The sequence below is a fragment of the Natator depressus genome, chromosome 8, assembly GCF_965152275.1.
Source record: "Natator depressus isolate rNatDep1 chromosome 8, rNatDep2.hap1, whole genome shotgun sequence".
NCBI classification, from domain to species: domain Eukaryota; kingdom Metazoa; phylum Chordata; order Testudines; family Cheloniidae; genus Natator; species Natator depressus.
In genome coordinates this window covers 91,538,712-91,550,817 of record NC_134241.1, presented here as the reverse complement: position 1 = coordinate 91,550,817, position 12,106 = coordinate 91,538,712, and the positions used below count along the sequence as shown (strand labels likewise).

Genomic DNA, 12,106 nt, shown 5'->3' with positions numbered 1-12,106 from the left:
GTCAGAGTTGGAAGAAAGAGATCTTTATTAACGACACTAAGAAGACAGTATTCCATGCTAATGGTGTGTGTGTGTGAATGTTAGCGGCATGACCTCAGCTTTACTCTTGGGACCCTGGTGGCACATCAGACTCAGTTAGGGTTGCCAGGAGTCCAGTTTTCGACAGGAATGCCTGGTCGAAAAGGGACCCTGGCGGCTCTGGTCAGCACAGCCGTTAAAAGTCTGGTTGTCAGTGCTGTGGGGCTAAGGCAGGCTAGGCCCTACCTGTCCTGGCACTGCACTGTGCCCTGAAAGCGGCCAGCAGGTCCGGGGAGCTACGCGGGGGGCCACGGGGCTCCTCATGCTGCCCCCACCCTGAGCACCGGCTCTACATTTCCATTGGCCGGGGGGGCGATGTCTGCGGATGAGAGCAGTGCGCAGAGCCTCCTGGCCCTCACCTAGGAGATGGACTTTCCTGACTGTTTCCAGGGCACATCGCAAAGCCAGGACAGGTAGGGAGCCTGCCTTAGCCCCACTGTGCCATTGACCAGGAGCCACCTGAGGTTAGCCCGTGCCCCAAGCCCGAGACCCAACCCCCTGCCCCAGCCCTGAGCCCCCCCCATCCCAAACCCAGAGCCCCCTCTTGCATGCCAAACCCCTCATCCCTGGCCCCACCCCAGAGCCTGCACCCCCCAGCCAGAGCCCTCACCGCCCCTGCACCCCAACCCCCTGCCCTAACCTAGAGCCCCCTCCCACACCCTGAACCCCTCATCCCTAGCCCCTGCCCAGAGCCCATACCCCCTCCTGCACCCCAAGCTCCTGCCTCAACCCACAGCCCCCTCCCACACTCCGAATCCCTCGGTCCCACCCCCCAGCCTGGAGCCCCCTCCTGCACCCCAAACCCTTTATCCCCAGCCCCACTCCAGAGCCCACATTCCCAGCCAGAGCCCTCACCCCCTCTTACACCCCAACTCCCTGCCCCAACCCGGAGCCCACTCCCTCATCCTGAATCCGTCGTTTCTGGCCCCACCCTGGAGCCTGCACCCCCAGTTAGAGCCCTCACCCACTCCTGCACCCCTGCCCCAGCCCAGTGAAAGTGAGTGAGGATGAGGGAGAGCGAGCCACGGAGGGAGGGGGAATGTAGTGAGCATGGGGGTGGGGCCTCGGGGAAGGGGCAGGGCTAGGGTGTTCAGTTTTGTGGGATTAGAAAGTTGGCAACCCTAAACTCAGTCCCTCCTGAAACCATCTCTCTCCAGTCTCACTTACCTTACAACATTAAATAGGGCTCAATGAAATTAAAAATTCCCTTCCTGTGGACAGTTCCCACATTTGTTCTCATTCATGGAATGGAAATCCCAAAAAATTGAGATATAGAAATGTTGAAACGTTTTTTTTTTCAAGATTTTTGATTGAAACAAAATATTTTGACAATACCAAAATCAAAATGTTTAGTTTTTGTTTGTCAGACTGACATGATTTGTTTCGAATCAATTTAGTATTAAACTGAATTTTCCCATTGTGGCACATTGCCTCATTTTAGAAGCCTGTCCCCTATGGGGTAGATGCCCTGGCTGGACTACATCTCCCATGAGCACCATACAGAACTTGATCAGAGGGAAATCTGCATTGCATTATTGGAGATAATGTCCTCTAGAGAACACAGCCTGTAGGCAACAATGGGGATAAAAACTACAATTCCCATAAGGCAATGTGCTGATAAGGAAATGCAGTTTGTCGTTTTTTTTAACTTAATCAAAACAAAATATTTTGGGCCAGTTCAACAGAACTAAATATTTCAGTTTGAGTCAAAATGATCCAAAATGCAATAATTCATTTAGATTTTTCCAATAAAAAATTGAATTGTTTGGGCAAACTTTCCCACTGAAAATTATGATTTTGTGGAAACTGATTTTCTGACAGAAAATCATTCTAATGGAAAATTCCTGCCCAGTTTGAACATTAAATGATTAGCAAAGGTCACAAAGTGATTCAGTGGTGAGGTTGGGAATAGAACGCACAGCTCCTGACCACTATGGGCTCTAACCACATGATAACACTCATCTTTCCATGAGCAGGGTTCTTGCAGTATTTGCGTCTCTGCAAAAATGAGAAAATTCTAGGAATTTTGTAAGAATGCTTCCTATTACAAGACTTCTTTCCAAAGAATATTCAGATAGTAACAGGGACAAGTAAACCAGGGCTCCCAGGAGCCTCTTAGGGGTATTTCTACACCTCAGTTAGACACCTGCGGCTAGCCCATGCCAGCTGACTTGGGCTCACAGGGCTCGGGCTAAGGTGCTGTTTAATTGCAGTGTGAACATGCAGCCTGAGTTCTGGGACCCTCACAGGGGCCTCAAACCAAGGCTCCAGCCTGAGCCCAAATATCTATACCACAATTAAACAGCCCCTTAGCCTGAATCAGCAGGCATGGGCCAGCTATGGGTTTTTAATTGCAGTGTAGACATACCCTTACTCTCCAGGCACTCCCAAGCACCAGACTTAGGCTATGTCTACATGACAAGTCGACCTACGCTGTGCAACTCCAGCTATGTGAATAACATAACTGGAATTGACGTACCTTAGCTTGAGTTACCGCGGGGTCTACACCATGGGCGATCGACAGGAGAAACTCTCCCATCGACTTACCTTACTCTTCTCGTCGGGGGTAGGGTACAGGGGTCGACTGGAGAGCGATCTGCTGTTGATTTGGCGGGTCTTCACTAGACCGGCTAAATTGACCGCCGGTGGATCGATCTCAGAGCGTTGATCCTGGCTGTAGTGTACACATCGCCTTAGACCCATAGACTTTAAGGCCAGAAGGAACCATCATGATCATCTAGTCTAACCTCCTGCATGTTGCAGGCCATATAACTTCACCCACCCACTCTTGTAGTAGACCCATAATCTCTGGCTGAGTAACTGAAGTCCTCAAATCTTGATCTAAAGACTTCAAATGATAGAGAATCCACTATTTACGTTACCTGCATGTATGCCATGCTGCAGAGGAAAGCGAACACCCCCCCACTCCCCGGCCCAGGGTCTCTGACAATCTGACCCCAGGGGAAAATTCCCTCCTGACTCCAAATATAGCGATCAGTTAGACCCTGAGCATGTGGGCAAGACCCACCAACCAGACACTTCGGAAAGAATTCTCTGTAGTAACTCAGAGCCCTCCCCATCTAGTGTCTCATCGCTGGCTGTTGGAGATATTTGCTATTAGCAGCAGTCACAGATCACCATTGTAGTTAGTCTCATCATATCATCCCCTCCATAAACTTTTCAAACACTCTTGTGCCCATTACTTGTGCAGAGACCTGGCACAGTCTAACCCTACCCGCAGTTTAGAATGCATGTACTATGGCTACAGCTGCCCTTTGTTCCTTTTTTCAGGAAACTCTCCCCATTTGGATAGTACTATCCTATCCCCATCTCTTAGGGTCATTTAAACAACCCTTACATGTACTTGGGATTGACCTCTCATGACATTGGACTGCAACTTTTGACCCTCAGGGCAAAAGTCTCAAAGGTGGTAGCCCTACCTACGAGCACCAAACCACAGCTCACAGTCATGGTTTGTTGATTTTGGCTACTGTTATATATTTTTGGCCCAATGCTGACAATGCCCATTTCAATGCCTGTTCCCTGGTTCAGAACTAGGCTTGTATATTGTTTCCTTGTGTTGCTCTTTCTTTGGGTTGCTGTGTGGCTTCTGTGTTCACTACAGGTGGGAAATGCTGTCCAAGCTACGCCCATAAATCCCCCTGGATTTCTGCAGTCTCACAAGGTTACAGGATTATAGCGGCTGGCAGAATTTGGGTTGCATTATAATTTTATCAGTAGTACTTTAAAACCTATTTCTCCTCTTTGATTTTTTTTGAATAAAAGAGAAATAAGTCTCCTACGGAGGCAAAAATACTTATATCATTTGAATTCTTGACAAGGTATAACACACACTTCTGTTTTACAGAGCAGTGCAGCTTGACAGCTATAACCAACAGTCAGCAGATCTTTGTAAAAGAGTTCAAAATGAAGTACTATAACCAGGTCCAGAATGAAAAACATACAGCTGCACCAGTCAGTACAGATTTTGCTGAGTGCTCAAGCAGATTCAAAGAAAGCAGAGGGGAGAATTTCAACCAGTTGTGGCTTACGTTCAATTAACCAATCAGAAAATGCATTACAAATGTGCTCCAGCCAAGAGAGGAACATGAGGCTTTCCGGCAACTGCTAGCAGTCAGGAAATTGCCCTGTGAGGAAAATTGTGGTTTCTTTAAACTGCTGTCTGCATACCCACTGCTAGCTAATATAATATTTCAGTTTGGACACGTAAGTGACCACTGTTCTCCAATCCAAACAATAATTAGCTGTGTAGCAAACTCATAGATCACTAATGCATACAACTCAGGGTTTTCTTTAGGCAACAATGTATGGTAGGCCTTTTACTGTTGCTCCGCTCTTAGTTCAGAGCAGTGATTCTTCAGCTCTCCTAAGCTGAGGGCCCCTTTGGTACTTTTGGAGGCTTCCCTCTAAAAATGTGGTGATAATTTTTCGTTTTCAAGAAAGTCAAAATGTTAATGTTGTGATGATTAGATAGAAAATCCAATTACTCTGCAAACTCTTCTAATGTTTTCTACCTGGTCTGTGTATCTACTCTGCACTCTTTTAGCAAACTCTTCATGGTCGTATCGGGCACCACGTAGTGTCCTCGGACCCCAGTGTGACAGTCTCTGTTTTAGTGAATGATTCCATAGACTGTAAGCAGGTTTTATTTAGAAAATTGTCTGTTCCTCATATAAGATGTCTCAGTTTTAAAAGGTATAAAGATATAAAGTTCAAATACTAGCAAGGGTAGTGGGAAGGGTGCTTGTCTGTGTGAATAACCACTGGAAATTATTCAAAGTGAAAAGATTTTTGGAATCGTGTGTGTGATCTGTTTATTTCTTGCATGTATGTTACTCAGTTTGGAGAGTAAAATTAAACTGGTTTATTCTTAGTCAGCTTCAGCATCCTGATGACCACGCACCTAGTGAGATGGTACAAGATGATTCCGGTTGTCAGTTCCCCAAAAATTGTTTTTCTTGACAGTTTCTTAAAACACAGCCTTCTTATTGGGCGTAAGCTAATTGACAGTGGGCCTCATTCTGAGATTTATTGACTGCCCTCAACTCCCATTGATTGATTTTAGTCACAATCAAGAGTGCTTGGAACCCCTCAGGAGGTGCTTCACACCTTCCAGGATTTGGCTCATCATGTCTTTAACCTTCATAATTATTTTTATTAACCAAATCCAATATCAGAGTCGTGCTTCATACTGAGTTACCCTCAACTTGTTCCTGGTGTGTAAATGGCGGCAGCCAGTTTTCAGCAGACATGCACAAGAGATATGCACTTTGAAGTTTTGCTTAGTGGATCATCCTGATCTTTGGGGAAGCTCCCAATGATATGCTGCTTGCATATTGGCTGTAGTGGGATTTTCTCTTTCTTCTGAAAAGTGGAAACAGTCTGAGACACCTGGTTATAGGCGTAGGAGCTGAAGGCTATTTAATAAAATTAACCTGAGAAGTCAGTGGCCAGAAACAGTTTAGGAGAAAGAAAATATAAGGGAGTGGGATGAGAGAGACACCCTGCTGAAGAACTTAGAAAGGGCTAGGACTCAAAATTTCTCCCAGACTCCTAAAGGAGGTGAGTTGTTCCATCATACTTCAGTTTTCCATCCTCCTGCACACCCTGTCCTGTAAGACCAATCCTTCTAATTTAGGAAAATATAGTATTAAAACATAATTTTTAAAAAGGGTTTTTCTAGCACTTACTAGTTTCCTCTCCTACATGAACACACTCTGGGGTGTTGGGACATGGCCCTTCTCTTTTTCCACAGCCTGGGGGGTACCCCTCTATTGGACAGCTGCCACTATTTGGGGATCTAAGAATTGGAGCAGAAATTTGTTGACAGGGTCAAAGGAGAGGGAACTAGAGCTACACCATGACTTTGGATATGGAGCCTCAGTTGCTTCTGCAGTCCTTGTCTGTGTTCTGTCCTGTGCTACAACCAGGTGAGAGGAGAAATGCCAGAATGTTTTTGAAGAGATGATCTTTTAGAAAATTATGATCATTTTGGACAAATAACTATCCTTTCCCCAAATGAGTGACAGGTCCTCATCCATTCCTCTCCTTGTGACTTCTCCATAATCTCTTTGCTTCCTCATCCTTCTTAACAGCTCCTTCCTCGCAAACCTGCTACTGTTGGACCCATGTTTTCTCTGTGTTAGAGCTGGAGTTCTGATTCTGACCTATTTCTGAGCACCCTGAAACTTTATGGAACAAGAAGAGAATGATTATACTATGGATCCTCATTTTACAACTTGAGCCCTCTATCTATCTTAGGGTGGTATACTACTGGGTATTTAAGCATTGCAATGCACAGTTGCCTAGTGGAATTCTCAGCCCCAAGTTAGGCACCTAGGCTCCAATGCATTGTTTGGGAGAGATAGGTGCCAAATAATTTAAAGGATTCTCAGAAGCCAGCAAGCTCAGCCGGGAGCCGCATAAGTTAGCCAGGTGTGAAATGCAGAGAGAAGCAGGCCCTTCCGTGTGAAATTAATAGCAATAGTGCAGTCCCTCTTGGAGTTTCTGGCACTTCTCCTTTTTCAGAATCCAAACTCTGCTTGGGGTAAGGTTTATGTCTTTGATCTTTAGGGATCTTTTTCTGTAGGGTTAAGCGTTACGAGGGGGGAGTCAGTGTTTTCATTCTTTTGTCTCCAGCTCCCTCGACGATTGTTCTGGGCTTTGTGGTACCAGAAGTTTTCTCTCAGGTTTCATCTGCTGAAGTGGGGAGAGCGCCCAGGGTGATCACAAACAGTTCTGTCTCCCTCCCTGAGGACTTCAAAAGAGGAAGCAGACCTCTAGTGGTCTGACCCACATCTCCCGCAGCTCCTCACCGAGAAAGAGAAGGCTGCATGCAGGTCCCTGAAAATCTCTGAGGTGCACAAACTTACAAGCTTTGGGCTTTCCTGTCTGAGGTGTTCTTTACTCTGTGGGAAGCCACAGAGCACGCAACTTGTAAAGGGGAAAGTGGCAGATATCTTTTGGGTGCTGTACTTGTGTTCGCGGGATTTTTCACACAGAAGGCTGGAGGATTACTAAGGAGGGAAATCTCAGGATTTATAGAGTAGTGGGGGAAGACAAGGAAAAAACCTTATTCAGTTCAGATAAGCATTTGTGGTTCGTCCATCACTGTTAGGGATTCTAGCATACAGAGAGAGGTATGCTGACACATTACATATGTACAGTGTGTCCTGTTATTTGATTTATGTTCTGAGTACGTGTTTCTCTTAAATTAGCCTAATGTGCAACCTTGCTTCTTCCTAAGTAGTTGTGACAGGAACTTCAGGGCCAGAGTGTTTAGAATTGCAGATTGTCTGGCAACCCAAATAAATGTTTAATCTTAATATGACAAATTACTTAAGGCTGTCACTCTTTCCAATTACTATGCAAGACTGAATGAGTACTGTATAGTAAACTTTGGATTTGACTGCAGAAATATACTTGCTCCTGGCCTGAAAGTGTCTTAACAGAAACGGTTTACAGCATGTCTTTAAAAATTGATTTAAGTGTTACATCTATTACTGGCCCAGGCTTTCCAGTATCTGCCATGGGTTATTATAGACAATTCGTTCAGATGTTGTTTAAGTGGTGGAAGCTTGCTGGGAAATACAATGGATTTCAGCCAATATGCTAATTTTGATATTTTAGCATTTTATAGAATTGTGAACTCAGAGCAAATCATTTTATAATGATTTGCTGATGTAATTAAACTTAATTAAACTTATAGGGCAAATTCATCCCTGATGTAACTAAGTTATTTCCACCAGAGTTACAGTGATCGCAAAGAAAGGCCCTTCTCAGTACTGGTACTTATTAGCAGTAGGCTGCCCCATGTGGATCGATGCGTTACTTAGGGTTTCTTGTCTCCTGTTGGCTAGTCACACAAGTCTCATGGAACATGCAGATTGTAACATTTCTTCTTTGGCACAATAACAGTCAAACCAGCATCTCCGATCTTGGTTCCAAGCGCACTGGTTTGATTGGCAGCCACGCTGCAACAGCTTCCCTAAGCAAAGGCTGGGTCCTGGCATGGTGTGATCTTTGCCTTCTCTCTTCCTGCTGGCCCGTGTCCGCAGCTCCTTAGATAGCAGCTTCCTGCTGTTTTTAAGGTTAAAGAACAGGTAAAGAGATGCACTTTACACAGCGGCCAGTGGGGTAGGGCAAGGCCCAGTGTGTTATTTCTTGCATGGGAGAGGGGGATGGGGATGGAGATGGAGATGGGGAGCAGGCAGAGTGTGATGGAGAAGGGACCAGGAAACATGGAGCAAACAAGGCCAGATCAATACAATACACATTCACAGCCCTAAAATTTAAGTGTCCTCTCTCTGGTCTTCATCTTTTAGTCTCAAGGCACTGGTGCTGCCCAGGGATCAAAGGTTGCAAATCCCTGTCTTTTCCCAGAGCTATCCTTAGCCAGCTCTGTAGTTCCTACTCCACCCACAAGCTCTTCTTTCTTGTGATTTCTCACGGGCACACCACTTCTCCACTGGGAGCATATGGGACAGAGCAGTAGCTCCTTTCTTGGGCCAGCCACCAGAGCTGTGGCTGCTGTACATGATAGCTGGCTGGTTAGCCAGGCAGCCACTACAAAGGGTCATCTTGCCCACCTGACTCCTCTCATTGATCTGGTCACAGTGGCCAAGGAGAACAAACACAGGGGGTGGATTTTAAGCAGCAGGCCACAACTTTATTAAATGGAACATGAGGAGGGGCGTTACCTACCCTGTCACCCAGACTCTTACATATCAGGCATTCTAAGTAGTTCCAACTGGGGTGTTACAGGGCTCCTACCATACAACCTATAACTTGGGGTGGACCCTCCTTAAGTACCCCCAGGGCTCAGCTCACTTTTTTGAGTGCTACCCCACCCCTACCACAGAAGGGACAGAAGGTACAAAAGTGGGGGACCTTGGCCTGCAGAAGCCACAATGTCTCCCCCATCGCACATCAACAAAATTCCCGGTCTTTTAGTTCTGGGAACTAAACTGTGCTAGAAACCAGCACAAGTTGTGCTGAACTAATATCCTTACCAAGTACTACCATTAATTACTAAATCCCATTCCTAGTTAACTCAACTTTGCCTCCAGAATGCTGTGAGGAAGGTGAACAAACCTACCAGGCCTATGCCAATTTGCCCCCTACAGGATGAAAAAATTCCTTCCTGACTCCAAAACGGGCGATCGGTTAGACCTTCAGCATCTGCAAACACAGCCCCGAAGCTACCAGTACGGGAAAGGGGGCTGCTTAAATGGAACAAAAGAAGACTTCACTTGACCCAGGCTAGGGTTTAAATTAATGAAAGGGGAGAATGAGGGACCATTCAGTTCCCTTCATCATCAGAATGGTCAATGAGTGGCTGGAGACTCGAGGGGGGGAGGGTGGGGTTCCCTCTGCATGCCCCAGTATGTGTTCTCCTACCCTTACCAGTGGCCCCATCACCAATGGCCCCATCAAGTTTTCCACCTGTTGAGGTTGGTGGGTGGCACTGTTGCTGTTCTCCTGCCTGCCAGCTGTCTAATAGTCATTATTTATTGTTCCCTTGTTTATAAAAAGTCTTCAGTCAGGCAGCAGAAATACTACCACCTGCCCAGTCATAGCTCATGACCAACGAATTGCAGATCTTTGAGGTGAACTGTTTGGAGACACCTTATAGCCTGAGATTTGTTCATCTGAACTGATCATTGAATTGTTGCAAGTAGCTAATCGGTTAGTAGAGATCAGAGTGTGCTCCTGATTGAGCCCTGCACAGAAAAGAAGGGCAAAATTTGCACCTGTCATCATTATTATTTGTACTGTGGAAATGCCTAGCGCCTTAGTCATGGGCTAGGACTCTCTTGTTCTAATAATTTGATCAAGGGCCTTTTCTTTGCATACAAACTCAAGAGGAGAGCTCCAAGGAGGAGAGCATCAGCGTTCTGTTTCACTACAGATCGGTTTAATTATTCAGATATTAGCAGCTTTATTGTTCATTTGGCAGAGTCTGATTTTTGTTGACATCTGTCATGCCGACATCTCTCAGCTGCTTGAGTGAGATTTCTCTGTAGCCAATGGAGTTTGAAAAAAAGTCAGTTACAGGATCCCTCTTGTTCTGATAATTTTCTTAATTGTGGTGTTGTTGTTTTTTTTTATGTCAGCTTTGATCAGTATTGGGAATTCTTGTGCATTTTCATTATTTGCAGCTATGTTGCTTTTCTGTTGTTTCAGTGATTTACCTGGATGTTGTCTATTTCAGAATGGCTCTGTGGGCCAAATTTTGCATTTACTTACTCTGGTATAAATCAGGAGTGCCCCAGACTTACACCAGCGTAGGTGAGACCAGAGGTTTGGTCTATAAGTACTTAAAAATTAAAAAATATAGACATGAAAGAATAAAAAGAATGTGTTGCAGTTCTATCCTCAACGACATCTTGGGGAGTTAGAGAAGGAAAACATGGTGGGCAGGCCCTGGGAGATCAGCAGTTAGGAGGAGTTTGGAGGGTTATTTGTGTGGAGGAAAGGATGGGATAAGAAGTTGATGCTGATCATACTAGGTTTCAGACCTGCAGTGTAGTTTATTGAAGGAAAATATTTTAATGCCTGATGGTCAGATTAGAAATGTTGACGCAGCACAGTCTAGTGGATAGACTATGAGACTGAGAGTTCGGAGGCCTGGGTCCTATACCCAGTTAAGACCAAGGCAGACTGCGAAGAGCTGCAAAAAGGATCTCTCAAAACTGGGCAACAAAATGGCAGATGAAATTTAATGTTGATAAATACAAAGTAATGCACATTGGAAAGCATAATCCCAACTATACATATAAAACGATGGGGTCTAAATTAGCTGTTACCACTCAAGAAAGAGATCTTGGAGTCATTGTGGATAGTTCTCTGAAAACATCCAGTCAATGTACAGTGGCGGTCAAAAAAGCGAACAGAATGCTGGAAATAATTAAGAAAGGAATAGATAATAGGACAGAAAATATCATGTTGCGTCTATATAAATCCACGGTACGCCCACATCTTGAATACTGTGTGTAGATGTGTTCGCACCATCTCAGAAAAGATGTATTGGAATTGGAAAAGGTTCAGAAAAGGGCAACAAAAATGATTAGGGGTATGGAACGGCTTCCGTGTGAGGAGAGATCAGTAAGACTGGGACTTTTCAGCTTAGAAAAGAGACGACTAAGGGGAGATATGATTGAGATCTATAAAATCATGACCAGTGTAGAGGAAGTAGATAAGGAAGTATTGTTTACTATTTCTCATAACACAAGAACTAGGGGGGGTCACCAAATGAAATGAATAGGCAGCAGGTTTAAAACAAATAAAAGGAAGTATTTCTTTACACAGCGCACAGTCAACCTGTGGAACTCCTTGCCAGAGAATGTTGTGAAGGCCAAGACCATAACAGGGTTCAAAAAAAGAACTAGATAAATTCATGGAGGATGTGTCCATCAATGGTTATTAGCCAGGATGGGCAGGAATGGTGTCCCTAGCCTCTGTTTACCAGGAGCTGGGAATGAGCAACAGGGGATGGATCACTTGATGATTACCTGTTCTGTTCATTCCCTCTGGGGCATCTGGAACTGGCCACCGTCGGAAGACAGGATACTGGGATAGATGGACTTTTGGTCTGACCCAGTAGGGCCATTCTATGTTACGTTATACGCAACTGTGCCACTGGTCTTGAGCAAATCACTCTCCCTCTTTGTGCCTCAGTTTCCCTGTCCTTGTAAAGTTCATGGCATGCCAATGGAGCTTTTCACATGGATAAGTATTTATTAATGAAAGAAAAAAGTTGGGTCAAGGAGGAAGATTTGATTTTAAAAAATTAACAATACAGTGATAAAGAGCAACCTTAAAGTAAGTATATTATCGTTTCCAGTTGTTTTTATTGTTAGCATGTATACAAACTCCAGAACCACAGAGCTATTGTGCATGTAATCTTTCTTTTGGCACTGCCTAAGTGGGAAGTAAGCCATTGTTGATAGGGTGATAGCGCTGCCCCATGGGCATTCAGAGCATTGGAGGGTCACATTGTGAGAAA

The 12,106-nt window shown here is 45.0% G+C and overlaps 1 protein-coding gene across 1 annotated transcript in view; it reads left to right on the top strand.

The window, feature by feature from the left end:
- Positions 1 to 4,171: 4,171 nt before the first annotated feature.
- FGGY (FGGY carbohydrate kinase domain containing) overlaps positions 4,172 to 12,106 on the top strand; it is a 197,495-nt gene continuing 189,560 nt past the window's right edge. The window contains exon 1 of the mRNA XM_074961645.1: positions 4,172 to 4,305. The gene's annotated coding sequence lies outside the window, so the exon portion shown is untranslated. The remainder of the gene's footprint in view (positions 4,306 to 12,106) is intronic.